The 21,541-nt window shown below is 42.9% G+C and overlaps 1 protein-coding gene across 1 annotated transcript in view; it reads right to left on the bottom strand.

The window, feature by feature from the left end:
* Positions 1 to 21,201, bottom strand: part of numbl (NUMB like endocytic adaptor protein) — a 67,479-nt gene extending 46,278 nt beyond the window's left edge. Inside the window, exon 1 of the mRNA XM_004562770.6 lies at positions 20,813 to 21,201. The gene's annotated coding sequence lies outside the window, so the exon portion shown is untranslated. The remainder of the gene's footprint in view (positions 1 to 20,812) is intronic.
* Between the last annotated feature and the right edge of the window lie 340 nt (positions 21,202 to 21,541).

Here is a 21,541-nt window from a genome sequence, read left to right as displayed (position 1 = left end):
TGACCTTCACGGGGTGGTCATGTCTTATCGACCGGCACTAAAAGCCCAAGCTGGGCGTGCAGCAACACACAGGCAGAGGAAATGAGTTTAGAAAGTCAGGCAGATCATACAGGGGTGGCGCTGCTGCACGCTGCTCGACAGGATAAGCTTCCTGATATCCAGAAGTATTTAAAGTGACGTGTCTCAGAACTCTTTTTTTTTTTTAAATCTGACACGCTTACAAGATTTTGCATGCCTATTTACTATTTAATAAAATTAAGAAAATATGCAAAACGTGGCTTTTATTAGACACGCGATGCCCTGCAGCATTCACCAAATACACTGATTCTGTTAAAGGACTGGAGGAGATGAGAAAAGGAAGAAAAACTCAGCAGAAAGGAGATGATAGGAGGGGATTTGGGGATAAAGAAAAGAAGAGTCATGCATGGAAACAAGTCAGGGGAAGTCAATGAAAAACAGGACTAGAAGCAAACAACAAAGACTGAGGAGGAATAAAGAGGGAAGAAAAGAAGCGTGGATGTGAAAGAAAGCAGGAATTAAGGAGAAATGGGAAAAAGAGGAAGGCAAGAAAGTTATGTCATATCTCAGCTTCATTTTTAAAAAAAAACATCCTAGAGCAACTTCTAAAAAGCTCACCCATGTTTAGAGGATTCAGCGGGGCTTTATCAGTTAACCTCTGTTGGGGGAAAAAAGGGAAGTAGAGGGAGATTGTGATGGTGCAGAGTAAACAATGCAGAGGTGAAGACCCTCAGGCAGAGAGATCAGGCCAGAGGCAGACAGAGACGAGAAAGACAAGCGGACTGGTGTTTGAGGCCCATGGCTGGAAAACACACTGGCACAGGGAGGAGAGGAGAGGAGAGGAGAGGGGAAAAGGGAAAAGAAAGGAATTAGAGACTTTTTTATAGTTGCTTTCTCTCTAGGATGTTGATTTGACTTCAACATCGGTCACTTTGACTTTTTTCCTCTCTTTTCAAACCTCACTTCAGAGCAAAACAAAACCTCATCGAACGTAAAGGGGAGGCCATTTCAATAGGCATCACACCCCTCGAAAAGCGTGGCGGAATTCTTTTAGAAACTGAGAAGTGTGTGTGTTTGTGCAATCCCCCCCCCATCCACACACACACACACGGTCACTACAGATTACAAACACACACCACAGATGGCCAGCGCGTCTCGTCTTTTCACCGCCACCACCATCGAGAATAATGGCCAGCGGTGGCCCCTCCTCCTCCTCTTCTACTCCCTTTCTCTTTTGTCAGCACGTGTGTCCGTCAAATGGAAGCGTGTGTGTCTGGGACAATGGCAGGCAGACAAAGAGCCCGCCTACCCCCCACCAGGATGCTGAATAGGGGGGCACGTGGTCCTTGTCATAGAAGGAACAATAGCGCTGAGGAAGAGGGACAGAGAGAGGGTGTGGCACCCCTGCACCGATGGCAAGGTGCAGCCTGGGTGGCCCCCCGAGTTCAGATTTGAACTTGAAGTTAATCAAGCAAATCAGGGGAAACTAGCCAGAAGCCAGAACGCAGACCATATGGTAGATATTCTTTAAATTACATTAAAGCCAAATGCATTTACTTAGGCAAATAATGCATTATTCATTCGTCAAAATGATTAGTCACTCACTCACTTGGTTTTCGGTTTGAAAGTCACGACTGGAAGTTTCATGCGCCCACGCATTTTTTCCATATGCTGCATAACCACTTACGGCTAATCAAAGCACATGACATGCCTTCAGACTGACTTCCTACCTTCCAGGAAACCAGTGATTCCATTAGTTTCACAACAGCAAGACAATTAACTTGTTAAGACCTAAAGTCTGATGGATTAATGAAATCGGCAGTCCATCACCGTAAACCGCCTCTAGGCTTCTGCGGTCCTAAAGCAGCAAACAACTCATGCAGAAATCTTCCAGAAATCTGGGCTTGTTGGTGCTTTCAAGGATTGGACATTATAAGTATTACAGTTTTCTGGCTGCAACTTTTGTATGAGAATACCGTGTCGGTACTTGTAGAGGACTTCACATTGCTGTACTTAATGTGCTAACGTGCACGAAAAAGCACGCATGAAAGTGCAAGACTCAAACACCGAATTAATGACTGCTAAACTTATCTTGGTCTGGCAAGTTAACAAGCTTACATGATGCACATAATAAATGCTATAGCCTCCGAACATCAGTTAGCATGTGAGCATTTTAATATGCCAATACTAGCATAACCCAAAGAGCTATATGCTAAATGGTAAACTGCTACTTGCATAGTGATTTTGTACTCTGAATACAGAGAGCTTTTACTGCAAACTTCAATTATCCAATCACACACACATTCATTTCTATACCTAAGCACCTTGTCTACACTCTCACTCCGAATGATCCGTCGGGGCAACAATATTTTGCCCAAGGACACTTCGACATGCCGGCTGGAGTAGCCAGAGAATCGATCCACAAACCAGTTCTACCTCCTGAGCCACAGGCGCCCAGGAATTATTCACCAAGCCATAAGAAATTCCTGAATGATCAGTCAGTTAATCATTCTCTTTTTATGAACAAGTTGTATTTTTTTTGTATTTTTTTGGAACTGAAACAAAGTATTCAATAATTCTCCGCTTTTTTCCATTAGCCAACTTTCAATATCACATTTCCACACAGCCACGTTTTCCACTCCCTGTTTGGCAGCACAATGTCTATGTGTTAGTGATGAGCAATTACCTTTGAATAATTACATATCTTAAGCATGTATCAAGTCTCAGCAAGTTGATATTGATGCAAAATAACATAAAAAATGAATGGCTTTCCAAGTAAAGGGTAAAACTGATTCCCATGACCAAATACAAGGCAGAAGCCATCCTGGAGGGCCCAAAGACTCAGCTGGTGGATTTACTCCAGCCTTAGGCTTTTACTCACTCTAACGGATACATCAGCACTCGTGGGACATGTTTAATGTGACTCGCTGGATACAGCCTGAACAGTCTAAAGGTGCTCACGCACGTGTTCTCGTTGAAGAACGTGCATGTTTGTTTAGTTTTGGTTTTTTGTATGCGTGCAAGGGGGTCAAGATGCATTGTGACACGGGAATAGAAAGGTTGGAACAGCTGGGCTGAGTCTGCAAGAGGACACGACAGGGGGAAAGCTGGGGGGAGTGAGTTAGAGACAGAAAAAAGAAGAAAAGGGACAGGCACGTACATCCAGGCAGGCAGGCTGCTGACAGGCTTCTTTTGAGGCAGCAGCTGGTTAGACTGGGGGTCTCACCAGCTGTGCCTCTGCTGACCTCTCCCTAAAACTCTCCACCTCCTCTTCCTCCCCAAACTCCACTTCCCTTCCCCCAACAAACTGGAACCCTCACCCAAATGCAGGCAGGAACACACACACACACAGACACACACAACCATCTGTCAGTAGGAGGACAGTTGTCTCTCTGATTGCTCCATAACGGTGTTGAAGCAGACTTGGTAAGACACAGCACCACGCCCCAAACGAAAGCCCTGGAGATATGGAACTATTCTAAACCAGACGTCTTCCAACAAGCCCCAACTGACGTCTCAAACTCGGAGACATGTCCCTGGATAGATCACCCAAAGCCTGTGACTCATGCATGATTGCGAAGCAACACAGAGACGCAGAATTAGCAGTGATGGGAAAAGAAACCATGTACATGCTTTCATAGCTTTTATATTTTGACCAAAGAGATTCATGCATCAACACTGTGCTTATATTAAGTAATTTTTTTTTTAAAGACCACGCTGTTTGCTCTTATTTTTATAAAGTAAGACAAAATTTACCAAATATGGTAACTCAGTGGAAGAATCATCAGTGATCCTTCTAAAAGAGCGAGCTGCTGTTCCAAAAGTGCATCTCTCATTTTTCAAATCAAGCTTCTTGGAAGAGAGAGGCTGACTCACAATCTCACCAGCTCCTCCTTCATTATGATCTGCATCTAGGCTGACAGCAGATCAGCACCGATCAGATCTGATTTATGCAGAAAAAACAAGGAAAAGTTGCCTCGCCCGATTCAGACAGCATCACTTCAGAAGTGCTTATACGGAGCACCACTAAATCAAGTGCATCCAGTGAGTAATTGATTCAAGCTCTGTTCTTGTTTTTCACTCTTTAAAAAATGAAATACATTTTATGGTTTGTGTCTGTATGATAACAGCCGGTCTCCGACAGACTCTGGGATAAACTGCATGTTGACATCCTCAACAACACAAGCAAACAGCATGCCTGGGTGACTCCACCAAAGCACAGCGCAGCATAACTTTACACTATTAAACAGAAGGCAGTCAATCGGTCAATTCAAAAAGCCTCCTCTGTCCTCTAGTTTATTTCATGCCACAATATAGTCCACACAAACGTTGTTAAAAGCTCCAAGAGGAGCACTTTTCGCTTTGATTCTCATGACTAAAACTGCAAAATCTGGTTAAAAAGGAGCTGGCCACACCAATAAACAGCCCACACATCTGTCTTCAAATGTTTTAACTTAAAAGCTCCAAAATTGAAATATACACTAAAATATAAGCCATGTAAAATATAAGAAAAGCTGTTTAAATTTGGCAAGAACACACGATTATCTAGGACACCATTACGTATATGCTTTTAAAACTTTTTTATGGTTACTGAACATTAAGGTGTGTGTGTGGAACACATAAATCACTTACACACACACATGCATTTGTGACTTAAGTTTCAGTCCACCTACGAAGTGTCTGCAGCACTGTATAGACATGCCACACTGGCCACTTGATTGCTGTGGCATTTGCCAATGTGTACATAACTTTTTTTTCCAAGTGTGTGTATTAAATCTGTTTATTGGCATGCCAAATCCCTCTCTGCTCCTCCTCTCCTCTCCCTGAAGGGTTAGCAGTGTGAATATTAGATGGGGACAGATTGTATTAGATAACACAGACCTAAATAGAGCCACGCACAGATTCTCACACACAGGCAGCTTTGTGATGTACAGTTACACAGATGGTGAAGAAGTGCACTTGAAGAACACTTCATGGTGGCTCATTCAGAAAGGTAATGTATGACAATATGGCCACATTTCACCCAGATTTTGCTGTTTTATACCTAACATAACTCAAATTGAACACTGTTTTTCATTTTTACAGCAATGCAAACTTCTCTTTCTTATCACTACTGCAGCGGTCCACTGATGCACGCGGGAGAGATGAGCCCACACAGCTCACTGGGGGGCCCAAACAAATCTCCCCAAACTTTACTTGGTAAAGCTGGAGCCTCGGGCAAACGCTTAGATGGCAGGATTTTTGTTTTATTTTCACATGTTAGGCAAGGTTTTAAAAGAGTACCTCTGCACTGGGGGATCAGTGGAGAAAAGTGAAAGAAATGAGTGCTGAGCTCAGCGATCTGCAGCTTGCAGGGATATGAAATGAATGCAAAATGCATGTTTCGGATGCTGTCCGTACGTGTGGATCGCCAGGCAATGTAACGCTATTCATGAGACACCATAGTATGCACATGCATTTTTTTTAAGAGCTACTTTAGCACATAGTGGTAGGACATGGTTTGAAAGTGGAGCTGCTGTGGTGCACAGACACAGACAGCGTTGCATAAACAGTCCTGCACTTCACAGGCAGCTGGTGAACATGCAACTGCTCTGTGGGCTGGGATCTGTCCATCAAGTCACGTCTCAGGGGAACAGGAAAGGCAAGGATGAGAAACCAGCACGCTAGGATGTTTTCCTCCTCAGTTCTAAGAGCATGACAGTCTAAAAAAAACTTCCAACATACCTTTTTTTTTTAAAATGAAAACAAGGCCAACTTTGCAGCCACATCATCATCACCATCAAGCAAGCACCGCTCAACTTAGCTGCACCTCAGCAAGAGCAAATATCTAGTCATGAACAGCAACACTTGGCTGCCACAGTGTAAACTGAATACATGCTTTCTGTAGTCTAGTGTGTGTGTGTGTGTGTGTGTGTGTGTCTGTGTGTGTGTGTGTGTGTGTGTGTGTGTGTGTGTGTGTGTGTGTGTGTGTGTGTGTGTGTGTGTGTGTGTGTGAGAGAGAGAATTGCAGGAAGAGAAAAAAGGAAAAAAGGAACTTCAAAGTTGGTGAACAGCTAAAAAGTAGGGTTAAAAGGGGTTAAGATTTTCCTCTGGCCCTTAGGAATGCAGAGCGGGAGCAATAGCGCATTCCCTGTGTGGAGCGCAGTGAGCATCCTAGGACAAAGGCATGTAAACATGCAACCATGCACTTATGGAAACAAGTCTAGGCCAGAGGTGTCGAACATAAGGTCCAGGGAACAACATCTCTGGTTTAGACTCTCTTGGTCTGTTCTCCCTGCACATACCAAGCAGCCATCTGGTGAGCCGGACAATTCAACCCTGCAGCCATTTATCTACATTCTCCTCACAACTGCTTATCACCTCGGCCAGCATCCTCTCCTTCTTTTAAACCGTGCCACTCTACTGGTACCTCGCCTTTGAAAGCAGAGGAGACGAGGAGTAATGTCAAGGGAAGGAGGGGAACTTAAAGAGAATAGCAAATGAGCTCTCACCTCCTCGGACAGCTCGGCTCTACAGAGACTGAAGGGGTGCTACGGGGTGAGAGATGAAGGGAGAGAGGCCCCCCCTCATCACAACATAGTGTTCCCATTACATCAAATCATTTCTACATTACACTGGCTGGGTGTCGCCTTGGCATCACCACGATATTCCTCTGTGATCTGAGGCGAGAGCAGACATAGCCTGTGGGAGGACAGTCTATATACTTTCTATTGATCTCCTTGTAAAGGCTTGTTGAGGCCTGAGGTGCTTGAAGCTTCATCCATTAAAACATAATTTTTGGAAAAGAAAAAGAGAGAGAGAGAAAGCGCTGTGGCTTTATCCTAGATTTCATCATATTTGGAGTCATATTAGAGTGTAGACAAAGCTGGGAAAATGATATCTGAAGGATCGTATTGTTCATAACAATGTAAAGCAGCTTCAGCTTTGAAATATGATAGAAAATCAATGTCACTGAATGTTTTTGGTTTCTTTATGTGGTTAAGAGAGGACGTTTGTGTGGATAGTGGAGTCTTTTCTAAATGAGGAGTGTGTTTATGGTAACTTGCACAGACAGATAGCTCAGAAACTTGATGTCAATAAGCCGGGATTATAGTTTCATTACGTTTGTGTGCCTCTCTTTTATGAAGTTTATCTGTGTATTTAGCTATTGAGGAGTCACTCCTCACATTGCTAAATCAGAACCAAAACTAAAAGGCTACTTCAGCAATATTAAGTAAACAGTAATCGTAATACGCAAACCCTTTACTCAGTGAGACATATTTTGGGGAATATGTTGTCTGTTAGGAACAGCTAAATGAGAAAATCACCACCACTGTATTTCTCTCAAATATGGATATCAGCTTACTTTAATTAGCTTGGCAGGAAGAGATGGCACCCTGTACCACAATCTGGAACTTTTAGCTTCAACTTTTTTAACATTTTATTGACAGTTACAATGCTAAAAACAACACTTAGCAAGATGCTAGCTTAGGTCAGCTTTAGCTAGCTCTCTCAACAACTTGGCCATTTTAAACAAACAAGCTATGACTTGTTGTTTGTTTTATTACATGTTAGATTCAGCATGAGTTTTATAAATGCTGGACAGATTTTAGTGTTGGACAGGGCAAGCTAGCTATTTGGCAACTCTTTGCACTAAGCTAATAGAGAGCAATAGTGGCTGCCCACATTTTTTAAGGACTCCAGTTCTAGAAATGAAAATCCACATTCATTTTCCCCACTGTCGTTTGAGAAAATTCTTATATAAAGAGTTTTAAGTCTTGAACATACTAGTTTCGAGGTACCTCGTCACCATAAGGAGATTGAATTAGGTTGAATTTTTGTTTTTTAAATTAAAGAAAATGAAAAAAAGGAAAAAAACAACAACAACAACAAAAAAAAAAAAAACTTTGTACATAATTACTTTCAGATGTGAAGGAACTACTGTTCCCCTGGCCTCTAACCAGCTAAGGCTGATGGCTGTCCCCCACCCCCGGAGCCTGGAGGTTTCTTCCTGTTAAAAGAGAGTTTTTTCTTCCCACTGTCGCCAAGTGCTTGCTCAAAGGGGGTCTCTTTGATTGTTAGGCCTTTGTCTTTATTATTAGAGCAACTTGAGGTGACTTTTGTTGTGATTTGGTGCTATATAAATAAGACTGTACTGACCAAAATTAATCCTAAATTGCAATGAAACTTCTAGATTTCAAAGCGAATTATTTCTAACCTTAAAATTCATTATCATATTGTTGTATAATAATAGTTTTGTATTTATTTTATAGTTTGAGTAGAGCAGACTAAAGTCCAGATGTTATATTTTTCTTTACCATAGAAAGGATCCTGTCATCATCTACTACCTTTGTCTTCTACAGGGAGTGCAGAATTATTAGGCAAGTTGTATTTTTGAGGAATAATTTTATTATTGAACAACAACCATGTTCTCAATGAACCCAAAAAACTCATTAATATCAAAGCTGAATGTTTTTGGAAGTAGTTTTTAGTTTGTTGTTAGTTTTAGCTATTTTAGGGGGATATCTGTGTGTGCAGGTGACTATTACTGTGCATAATTATTAGGCAACTTAACAAAAAACAAATATATACCCATTTCAATTATTTATTTTTACCAGTGAAACCAATATAACATCTCCACATTCACAAATATACATTTCTGACATTCAAGAACAAAACAAAAACAAATCAGCGACCAATATAGCCACCTTTCTTTGCAAGGACACTCAAAAGCCTGCCATCCATGGATTCTGTCAGTGTTTTGATCTGTTCACCATCAACATTGCGTGCAGCAGCAACCACAGCCTCCCAGACACTGTTCAGAGAGGTGTACTGTTTTCCCTCCTTGTAAATCTCACATTTGATGATGGACCACAGGTTCTCAATGGGGTTCAGATCAGGTGAACAAGGTGGCCATGTCATTAGTTTTTCTTCTTTTATACCCTTTCTTGCCAGCCACGCTGTGGAGTACTTGGACGCGTATGATGGAGCATTGTCCTGCATGAAAATCATGTTTTTCTTGAAGGATGCAGACTTCTTCCTGTACCACTGCTTGAAGAAGGTGTCTTCCAGAAACTGGCAGTAGGACTGGGAGTTGAGCTTGACTCCACCAGCCCAAACCAGTACTCCACCTCCACCTTGCTGGCGTCTGAGTCGGACTGGAGCTCTTTGCCCTTTACCAATCCAGCCACGGCCCATCCATCTGGCCCATCAAGACTCACTCTCATTTCATCAGTCCATAAAACCTTAGAAGAATCAGTCTTGAGATATTTCTTGGCCCAGTCTTGACGTTTCAGCTTGTGTGTCCTGTTCAGCGTCTTTCAGCCTTTCTTACCTTGGCCATGTCTCTGAGTATTGCACACCTTGTGCTTTTGGGCACTCCAGTGATGTTGCAGCTCTGAAATATGGCCAAACTGGTGGCAAGTGGCATCTTGGCAGCTGCACGCTTGACTTTTCTCAGTTCATGGGCAGTTATTTTGCGCCTTGGTTTTTCCACACGCTTCTTGCGACCCTGTTGACTATTTTGAATGAAATGCTTGATTGTTCGATGATCACGCTTCAGAAGCTTTGCAATTTTGAGACTGCTGCATCCCTCTGCAAGATATCTCACTATTTTTGACTTTTCTGAGCCTGTCAAGTCCTTCTTTTGACCCATTTTGCCAAAGGAAAGGACGTTGCCTAATAATTATGCACACCTGATATAGGGTGTTGATGTCATTAGACCACACCCCTTCTCATTACAGAGATGCACATCACCTAATATGCTTAATTGGTAGTAGGCTTTCGAGCCTATACAGCTTGGAGTAAGACAACATGCATGAAGAGGATGATGTGGACAAAATACTCATTTGCCTAATAATTCTGCACTCCCTGTATGGACATCCAGGCCTGTTTGCTTTTCTGTTCCCACTATCTGTTTGATGGATTGCATCCTCACATGGCCTGTTTCAGACTTCTTTGATGACATTTAGTAAATTCACAGCAACAGCTTCCAAATGCCAACGCCACCCTTGGAATGAATTGTAGAGCTTTTCCCAGCTTAATTCATTAATAATGATATAATGAGGATATCCCACAGCTGTCCATGAAACAGATTTTGACTCTAGTGTCCGATTATATTTAAACAAGCAAAAATTGGGGAAACTTTAAAAAAAAGGAATTGCTGTAATTCTTCAACATTTAAAGCAATATTTTGTTTAAATTAAAGCTTAGTGATAAGAGACAAATGTAACTTGAATTTTGTTTTGCTGATAATAATAATAAGGCACTGCTTTAGTGCGGGCAGAGGTGTTAGCCTTATTGAGGAAATAGCTGAATTAACTTAATGTTTTAATGCCTCTTCATGTGAAAACAAACACTGGCAAATCTCCCTGCAGCTCACATCTGTACATGTATCTGTACATCATAGCGCTGCTTTTATTTCCCTTTCTCACACACATGCGTCAGTGTTTTTTGTTAAAGTTGACTATTACCAAATAAATCATCTAATTATATTCCACAGAAACAGGCATAAACAGGTCGTACATGTCATATGGTGTTTTAGATCATCTGACAGTTCCCACTGGTTGCTCTCAGTTCTTGGCATGAGGTAACAAATTATGCTGCAATAATTTCACATTTTGGGTTTTTCCTCCAGGCATTGGAAATGTACGTATCGCTGTTCAGATTTCAAAGCCATTGTACATTTCAAATGCGCTTGGAGTCTCTGTCTCCGTCTCCACTGTGCCTCCCTGTCCACTCCTTCTAATAGTCGTGAGTGTCTGACATAATACCTAGTTGGCTGGCTGGCTGTACAGACCTTGAAAGGCCCTGGCTTGAGTGGCTGGCTGATTTACAGGCGTTCTAGGTGGCTGGCTCGCCACAGACAACCCCCTCACTCCTACTGGACTTACTGGGTTTACTGGGTGGACTGGCTACTCATCTTCCTACAGTGAAGACAGACAAAGGCAGGTCTGTTCCTCTGGGAGCAAGCAGGCAAAGACTGCCACTTCCCGTGGCCAAAAGAGGCAGAGGGAGGAGGGGGAAGTGAGACAAATGAAGAAAGGAAAGAGAGAAAACTGAGACTGATAAAGAGCAGAAAAAAAGGAGGGTCCTTTTTAACTGAGGGCTACGAGGAAACGGGAAAAAGACATTATAACAAGAATCAGGAGAGAAATGTGAGAGATAGAGTGTAGAGAAAGGGTCAGGCACAGCCTATTAGTTGTATATTGTCCAATATGGTACTTGCGCAGGTACCAGCAATCAATCACAATGTTGCTTTCTATTACACTTTTCACAAAGTATTTGTCTCGCAGCCCATAAGCAGTCACGACAGGAACAATCCACTCTAAATGCTAACGCTATCAATAATCTTCATCTCCCATATGCTTGTTTGGTTTTTTTCCCCCACTATGGCATTTTAGTGCAGCTCGCCTGCGAAACAAGACACCTCTCCCTCCTCCATCTTGCCCTCTTTTCATCTCCCCGTCCATCTTTCCAGCGCCTACAATGGCTCCTCACCTCGCTCCTCTCCTCTTGGCCTGCAGCCTCATCCATCTGCCACTGCAAATACTGACATGAGAAAAGCAGTTTGGAAGATTTGGAGTCCATTTCCCTGTTTGTGTAGTTCTGCTGTTGCAGGGGACAGAATATATAGCAGGTTACTCCACAAAATTTCAAGCATATGAGCATGCGACTTTTTAGAATGGGAGGGTATTTTATGCTGTGAAAATACTTATTATCTATAGACGATGTATTATGAAATAATAGGTGAAAAAAACATATTCTTGTACTTTTATGATGCTAATGCTGCTTTATATGTTGTATGTATAACTTGATGAATAATATATAATAAACACATAAACACAATAATATCTATGGACACCTGTGGGGGTGTCCACAGGTTGCACAACACACAAGGAAGAGAAAAGGGAAAGGACGACAATGCTTCAGGGTCACAAATGGTATAAAGATGGACATAGCTTCTGGGTCAAAAAATTGAAGCAGATTCGAAAGTCCTTTAAACCTGCATTCTATCTCAAGGCCACCAGATGGCGATAGTTGTGGTTGCAAAAAGAAATCCAGGCGTAGATAAAACCTCGCTCTGTCTTGATACGCATAAACACTTTCCTGGTGAGTTTATTGTCTCAGTCACTCATTTATCCAAGGTATGCAGTTGGTTAATGACTTGCGATTGACAAGTCTTTAGCCAATGAGCGAGCAGTCTCACAGTCCTCAACCTTCTTTCTCAAATCTGGTTCTTTTAAGCCAAGATGGAAGAAACCCTCATCTTAAGACTTCGCAAACAAAAAGGATGTTGTCTCAGTAGAGCTGTCCGTTTTTTTACGCCGTCTATTGTTGGCAGAGATGGGCAGTAGCACGTTGCAAGTAACGCGTTATTGTAATCCAATTACTTTTTTCAAGTAACAAGTAAAGTAAGGGATTGCAAAAAAGGTAATTAGAAAGGTAATTAGATTACTGTTACTTTCCCGTAAGCACGCTGCGTTACTGCGTTACTAAAACCGTGATTTTATTGCGAGAGTGTCTCATGACAATGATGTAAGCGAGTGCGACGTTCGTGGCAACAGCTGTGTGCAGATCAAAAATGGATAATATAACGAGTCACGTGACGTGACGCTGCGGCTGTGATTGGTTCGGCTCTGCGCTACTTAATTTGGATTGGCTGTTCTTCTTTATTTTTTTTTAAGAGGACAAGAGCGGTGAGGCCTATCGCAATAGTTAAATTTTTCTATCGAGAAAAAGTTATTTCACAATACATATCGTTATCGTTCTATCGCCCAGCTCTATGTAGCACTAATTGGGATCCAAAAGGAGTCTGTCTCTGTACGATACAATTTCTTTTAAACAGTTTTAAGCATAATTTGAATGACACAAGGAGCGCACACAGTTACACTGAATGTCAGCTGTTATAATTTTTTAATTAGTTAGTTTTAGAGACACTGAGGTGAGGCTGCTAGCCTAGCTCTACACTTTATCGAACAAGTGTAAATGTAACTTAAATATGTTAAGTGACTAAATATTTCATATATGATTAAATCTTTTTATTTTAATCAAAGGTTTGTATAAATTTTGTGGTTATATAGTCCTGAATTCTTCTGAATTGGTCGTTGTGCATTTTCTTGTCCAAGCTGTGACACCATGGGTGCAGCTGGTTTCTGAGTTACAGACCCTGCGTCCACACACAGGGGTGGCTTCAGTATGATGCTGTACCTGTTGCTAAATTTAAAAAAAAAAAAAACTGTAGCTGTTTTTATTTTTAAGTTGGGAAAACAGTAAATTATATTACCCACAGTGCAGTTACATGTCTATGTTACTTCATAATATGGTATTTTTTAAAATCAAAATGCCAGTTTGATTAAAAAAAGACGATTTAAACTATACAGTGGATCACAAAAATCCCAGTGAAATACTTTTTATACAAAAACAAAAATGAAGCAACTGTTTATATAAACTTTCTTGCTTGATTATATAATGATGTGATTCAAATAATGTTTTTAAGAGGTTCCAGCAGGATCGTTTTGATCTGTGTAGGCGTTACAAGAGTCATTTCCCCCGGTGTTTTATGAGAACCTACGCCAACCTCGTGCTGCTGCTGGAGCTTTTTATTTTGACTCACATTTTAACACATTTTAACTCTCATTAATACTGTGAAGCACATTTTCTAAAACATTAACCTATTGCTTTATACGGAGAGAGGAATACAGGCTACTGAGTGATATTTTTATTTCTACACTCTAGAGCTTTTTCTAGTCTGCTAATAAGGATTTTTCTTCTGGTTGTAGTCTGCTGACGAGGTCTTCCTTTCATTCCTGAAACTCTACAAATATCCCTTATGTAACTGCTAATTTTACTACAAACATTATCATGTTATCTCGCTGTGCTCTTGTGAGGTACACTCAACAGTATTCAGTGGCATTGCTATAATTTCCCCATGAAGATTTAGAGCGTGTCTGTGGTACTCGGCACAGTGGGTGATAAGATGGGTAATAGGTTATTTCAGTCTCAACAGCAGGGTGATTCAATTGTGGTTAATAGTTGTGGTGTGAGGGTTTTTTAATAGGTTATTCTTACTTCCTTCGTGAAATCTGTATCTTTATTAATACTTCTCATTTGCATTAAAAGGACAATCTCTTGTCTTTCATGAGGGATCCTTTCCAGCTATTCCTCCCTTGATCGCGATCGTGATGCCAGCAGCTCGGAGAGTGAGCTGCATCTGGCGTAAAGCTGGACACCACAGAAAGACAAACAGATGGAGATGATTGAAAGACGAGTAAAAGAAATCAGAGAAGTCATAAGAGTTTAAGATAGGGAGCTGTGAAGGGCAGCAGTCGAAATAAGAAAATCTATACGAGCTATATTAAAGGTTGATGAGTGCTGCAGGAATAAAACAAAGGGGAAGGAAAGGCGCGAGGCGAACAGTGGAAATAAAGGAAAGGAGAAGCGAGTGAAAAGATAGCAACAGAGCAAGAAATGGAAAGATGCAGAACTCCAGAGAGAGAAAGAGAGACGGACCGGTGGAGGCACAGAGACAGAGAGAGATGAAGGGGGGTACAGTCATGTGGAGTCAGATGCTCCTAATCAGCTGCGTTGCTGTCAGAGCCTCCTCACTATAGCAACCATGAGTCATAGCACCAGTAAACAGAGAGGATGTTTTGTAAAGCGAAAGCCTCGCTGGCACATTCACTGTGCCGTCGTACGTTTTACGAGCGCAGTGTAGCGGGAGTGAGACACAAACTGGTTCGCACAGGCCAAAGAAACACGTGCAGCTTATTTAGCACTTATTTTTCATTTCTCAGGGCGCCATTTTTACACGTCCACTTGTTACTGATATTTTACTTTATCCTCTGCAAAAACTGTTTGGGCGCCATCTAAAATGTATTGGGACATTATCTATATCACTGGACTGGTATTGCTTAGAGTGTTTTCTTGGGTCTGCACGGCTCCCTCGGGTACTTTTGTTTTCAGACGTCACACCTTAAACTGATTTCCACAGTTTTTCCTTCAAGAAATGCATGGGTTACTACAGTGTGTAGTGTAAGATGCTGAATTTATAAAAACTCAAAATGACATTCATTACTCATCAATATTTACATGGCTGTGTGTCGCAAGCTTCAAATAATAGGTCAGTGTACGCGCAAGTTCTCCCTGAGAGCTAAAAGCTCTTTTTCCAACAACTTTTTGGGCTCTGTATGATAGAGGGGACATCCTAATATTACCACCTCAAGTGCAAAGAACCAGCTGTCTAAACCTTCTGTTTGGAGGGGCAACCAATCAGAAGAAAGTGAACTTAAAGGAAGGGGGAAGGATGTTACACTGCCTGTTACAGTCAGTGAATGAACTGAAGGTCCAGTTTGAGATAAACAGTGATTATTTTTGACTATGAAGCTGTGAGGATTATACTGTAAGTTATTGGAAGCTAGTGTGGGGTTAACCTTTGAGAGCTAATGAAGTATTTTTGGTTGTTCTAAATTGATATTTTCAAAGAGTTCTTTTGATCCAGCTACAAACACTAAGGAACTGCTTGAATGCAAGTAAAACTGCTGTTTTTCACTTTCATCTAAATTGTCCTAATCACATTCAGATGTGGCGCTAACAGCTTTATGCATAATAAAATGTTTCCCAGTGTCTCGGATATCTACTGAAAGGATTTCACCGTATCCGCAATGAGCTAATGTCAGCTGGTTCATTAATCTGGATGATTTCTTTAGTCGGGCTCTGCACACTGCTCTAAGAATCTATAAACTCCGTAAGTATTTCATTTAAAGGCTGCGCAAACCGAGGGCCTAGCCTGTGCAGACTTTTTAAACAGCTTTTGATGAGCGCACTGCTGTACATGTACACAGAATCATACATGTTCACTGAGCCACAGAGCAGACGCTGATGCGTTTCTCTCCGGTGACTCATTCTTGTGTTTTAGCTGGAAGTAGCCTCTGTGCCCCCTCTGAGCCGCACGCACTCGAACGTACAGAGGCACGAAGACAGAGTTTGATTCCTCTCGTATGTCCTCTGCCACTCTGCCTCTCTGACTGCCTATTGCAACACAGTCTGCACAGATGCACACCGCTTTAAGTGTAGTCACCCCTCTCATCTAACCCACCCCATCTCACCCCCCAATCTCCCTCAAACACTTTCTTCACACAGTGAATGGGCCCCTCTGTGCTCTGGAAGATTTAACTTGGGTTCTTTCTATCGCTAACAATTTCTCTCGCTCTGCATTGCTCTAAAATTGTGCAGCGGAGAAGCCTGCATCATTTTAAACCGTGTCTGTAGCACGCACACAGAAAACTGTGCAGGCAAGGAGGAAAGTGATTGTAGGTGGGCTGTGGTAACTGTAAATAACTCCAGATTTGAAACTAACAATGCCTACGTTCATCTGAGGCACTACGGTCCACGCAGGCCGCCCGGGCTCATTTAGTATCTCTGCACAGATCACATGGAAGAGTTCCTGTCATGCTATCCTAACTTTTTTCACACAGTTACATGGAATCCAAGAATAGCTGTAATCCATGAGGCTCTGTGCCGTGCTTTGGAAACGGGAAGGTTTACGAGATGGTAGTGAGACCTGCTGTGATGTACGGTTTGGAGATGCTGGCACTGACAAAAAGGAGGAGGTGGAGCTGGAGATGGTCAGATTTCATTGGGGGTGAGCAGAATGGATGGGATTAGAAATGAGGACATCAGAGGGACAGCTCAGGTCGCTCAGGGTTGGACATGTGCACAGGAGGGAGAGTGGATGCAATGGAAAAAAGCATGCTGAATATGAAGCTGCCAGGCAGGAGGAAAAGGACGTAGTGAAGGCGGACATGCTGGGGATGAAAGGGTTAGAAGAAGAAGAAGAACAGAATGTGCAAACTGTTGAGGCTGTTTCAACACGGTACTAAATGTTCTGATTTATGTTTTTTAAATTGGTTATTTGGCGATTCCACCACAGTTTGACCCCGAGACTGTGAAAAACCTCTCGTTACAAAAATGTATCAAAAGTGTTCAATACTGGACATTTGTTCAGTGGCTTCTAGGTGCAATTTGGAACAAACCACATAAAAACAATTGGGCAGCAAGAAGAGCAGCTGCTAAAAGCCTGGAAAGGGATATAGATCAAACCAACCCCTAAGGGAGAGGATGTGGTGGGATGTTTTTTTTTTTTTCATTTCAGGTATTTTTAGACGCAGGTTCCTTATCGCAATATTGCATCTGAGCTTCAACAGCTAAACGGGCTAAAATAGGTCATCAAAAAAAATAAAGAGAGAGAGAGCAATGAGATTTTTTTTTTTTTTTAAATGCAACCCTGGCTGCTCCGAGTGACAGTTATTAGTTGTGATGAGTTCTCCACTCGGAGTTGCGGTTGCTGAGAAAGACCCATTTCCACTTTTCTTGTTATCTGCAGAGAAAAACGCCACTGAAGCAAAGACAAACTGCTGATTGCCAAGGAAACAGGCGAACACACACACACACAAGCCAGTCAGCATCCCTTTACGCGCATGCATGGTCAAACAAACTGAGAAAACACAAATTGCTGCCTTCACACATGAGCGTCCACTAGACGGGCATTCAAATCCATCCCTTCACTCGTTTATCAATCCAGACTCAACGTAATACGCACTGGTAGGAGCACAACATGTGCACACAAACATACTCGCATACAAAATAAAAACTATAGCACCATGTCTTTGTACTGTGAGCATGCCATTAGTGCGTGCAGTAATGGGGCTATATGGTAGATAGGAGTGGTTGCATTTAACTAGCCTTCAGAAATCAGATAAGCCCACTCAGCACATACTGGAGGCACTTGGGCATCAGAAAGCAGTGTGTGTATGTGTGTGTTTGTTTGTAGAAACATGCATGTGATGACATCTTCTGGATCAGAGGTTCTGCTCAGCCTGACGTGGTCACATCCAAACATCCCTCAAAGGAACCGTGATACCCAGCGATGGCCTTCACGGCTCATTCCCACATTTTGAACCTCCTCCTGTTTGGTTTATCACTTTCTTCCCGCACCTCCTCGGACTTCCTGCCTCTCCTTAGCTTTTCTCACCCCACCTTTCTATCCGGGCACCCGACTCAGAGCGTTTCCTCCCTCCATCCTTCCTCTCCTCAGCGTCTTCGGGGTACGCCAAATCTCATTATTTAAAATCTGGTTCTCTAAATTAATCCTGCCAGCAGAAGCAGAATTCTGTAATCAATTTACGGGCTTTATTTGTGGAGTATTTTTTTTTTTTTTTGCTTTCATTCATTAACACCCACACATCACAACTGCTGTGCACACAGCAGAAGAAGAAAAAAATCCTCTTTACACAAGCAGTCACCGAGCAGCACTGCAGTCAATTTGGAATAAACACCTCAGTGGCGCTCCACACATAATTTATAGTTTCAGTCATAACTTTTCATACTTGTAATCTTTCTCAGCAACAAATCAAGTTTTGAAGAAGCATTTACAAAAGATCTTCAAACTATTCACAAACTAAGAAAGGATTTCCTCTACAACCTAAAAAAGACCCTAACCTGCAGTCCCACACAGTCACCAGGGGCTGCTGTACTTTGCCCTGAGGAAGCACGGCCTTGCTGCCGGGCCGGCAGTAGCGGGGACGGGGCTGGAAGTGGTGCTGCTTGTTTAGGAGACCCACCCTGACCAGCACAAAGGGGGGGAGCAACGCCCTCCTCCACTACCAGCTAACCCAGACATCGCTCTGATTGGCCAGCTGGATGACCTTTGCGCCCCCCTGTATTGTGGTTTCAGCTGGCCCAACCCTCCCCCTTGTGCGTTTATGTGCGTGTGTGCGTGTATGTGGAAAACAAAAGACAGCCAAGTCCTAATGCAGCAATCAGAGCTCGAGGACAGGGGAAATGGTCTAAGGGGAAATGGAGTGTGTGTGTGTGTGTGTGTGTCTATGCATTGATGTGTGTGTGTGTGTGTGTGTGTGTGTGCTGCTGTGTATATGGGGGCGGTGTAATTATGTTCTAGTTGTGATGACTGAAGTGCAGCAGTGATTAGCTACATCAGAGGCGATTTATGTTCAGCAGTCACTTGGTTTGGACTTCCAGAGTTGCCACTCCTCCCTCTCTGTCACTCGCTCTCTTCCATCCCTGGATCTCCAGCTTACCTCGGCTCTGGAGACATAGCGTGCCTCTAGTCACATCCCTAGAGCAAACTTCTTCCAGCCCCACCTTTTAATCGCGTGTTCTCCTTCATTAGTTGAAGTCCCAGATCACGTTAGTATGTCTCAAGCTTCAGATTGTCCCAAAACTACAACCTCTACAGCCAGTCTCTAAACCAATCTGTTCTTCGTTCAGGTCCCGTAGCTAGACTGCACTAGCCCTTCTTTACACCAAACTGAGATCTGATCTTTTAACCACACAAACCCTTCTTTTCAGCCTCATCATAAATCTAATCATCAGTCCTCTAGAGTCACTTGCCCCAGGCCCGTTCCAGCCTTTCTAAGCCAAACTTTGGAGCAAACATGTTTTGTTTTTTTCCTGTTCTCCATCCTGAAACCATAACTGTAGATTCCACTTATTCTCCATTCAGCTTCACTCACAAACCTAACCTCAAGTAAGTTGCAGGTGTGGACTAAACCTTACCATATTTTAGCCACATCTCTAAATCAAATCATGCCTCATTACAGAACACACTCCAAAACAAACTCCTCATGCTGTAGCTTAATCCATGACTGAGACTAGCCCCACAAGCCTCAACTTAAGCGTTACCCTCCAGCTGCACATGCAAATAGTCTAGGACCAATGGCAGGAGACAGTCTGCGCCCCTCTCTACTAGTACTCTAAGAGTACTACGCTTTTAACACACCCTAAGTGACTCCTGTGTCCTCACTCTGAGCCAGTGGGTCAGCACAGACCAGCCCTAACAGCATGACTGCCTGTCTGAGGAATGCCATGTCATGGAACAGATGGAGCTCCACAGTCAATAGAGCTGCATGCATTACCCAGCCCTATGTACGAAGGTATGTGCCACGCTTTGCGTGTGCATGTATGTAATTTGCATTGTGTCACTGTTCTCGATGCACTTTGCATCCTTTGCCCCCCGTCTTTACATTCTTTCCAAAACACAACAAGCAGCAATGAGACAAAGAAAGATACACCCTTGGAAGAAAACTTTGAAAATGATGCAAACACGCCCAAAAGGCACGATTCCCCACATGGTGTGATGCAATGGAGAGATAATGCAGAAAATCCTGGAGATGCATGGAAATATTGGCCTCTGCACACAAGCTGAGGTTGGCTAAAACTAAAACAATCCCATGAACCAATAAGTTACTACTTTCAGTTCAATCAATAACACATTATCTCATTCACCTTGCCACTAAAGATCAAATAAAGCTGATTTCCAGACCACAAATGCTGTAATAGGGTGGTTATAACACCTATAGATCATCAATACAACAATAAAGTTGGAGTTTTTCTTAAATTTTTAGAGCATTATCTGGAGACTCCTGCACAATTAGACAACCTGTGCGCACGCAGTTGGCGTGAAAGAGTCGATCAGAGTCCAGGCACAGTGTAGTTGTGGTCTTTGGTGATGGATCACAGCTGTGAGCTGTTATCATAAAGACCAAGGCTGCCACATTTCATTCATTTCACATATATGGGCCCGCTGGCGAGGTCCATATCAGAGCGGTGCACTTCCAATGAAACATTAAAGCAGCTCCCAAACTATTTACATCAAGAATTTAAACGCACGCTGAGTGGATGGCTCCATTCTTGGTTGTGGGTCCAGTCGTTATGGAGACATTACCGGATTGCTAAATAAGGCTGGAAGTGTCAGTAAATCGGGATGCCAGATTGGACGCGAATCCAGTGAACTCACCCAAGAGAACGACGGATGATCGGCTCCCCGCTCCTCCTCCTCTGTGTAAATCCAGGACCTCGGACACAAATAAATGAGCCCTGTACGAGAATCAGGCGGAATGTGTAATTTCACAAAAATCCCCTCTTCATCCGCACTACCAAAGCGATGGAGTGGAGGCGACGTGGAGCCGCAAAACAACCTGGTCGGCGTAGCCTACACACACACGCACACACACATAAACACGCAGGCACAATTTTTTTTAAAAAAAATTAAAAAAGCAGGGAGTCTGTCTTATTCGTGCAATCAAAGCGATATTTCCCCAAAAAGGCACCGACTCGGGGTTTCGGGAGGGGGGGCTGATTTCGGTGGAATCGGTGTAGTAATCTCGGATGCTTTGGTTGTTGACTGTGCACTTACTGGGCTGCTTCCCCCGGCTCCACCCGCTAACCCAGCCTTCCCAGTGCGCCCATTGGCACAGACGGCCGGACATGCAAATCTACTCTTCCCATTGATGTTTTCCAGAAAAGAAAAAAAAGCACAGCGTTGTGGTTCTGTTGCTCTACTGCGCCACCGTGCGGCATCTAACCTGCTGTGATTCACGGTTTACTATAGCCCTGTTTTAAGAAAGTCCCCGTGCCTCCCTAAAACACAGGTGTCAAACATAAGGCTCGGGGGCCAGAATCGGCCGACAAAGACTCCAGTCCAGCCCACTTTTAGCTTCATTGTCAGTGAATGAATGTGAAATAT

This window comes from Maylandia zebra, linkage group LG14, assembly GCF_041146795.1.
Source record: "Maylandia zebra isolate NMK-2024a linkage group LG14, Mzebra_GT3a, whole genome shotgun sequence".
Taxonomy (NCBI): domain Eukaryota; kingdom Metazoa; phylum Chordata; class Actinopteri; order Cichliformes; family Cichlidae; genus Maylandia; species Maylandia zebra.
This window is presented reverse-complemented; position numbering and strand designations above follow the sequence as displayed.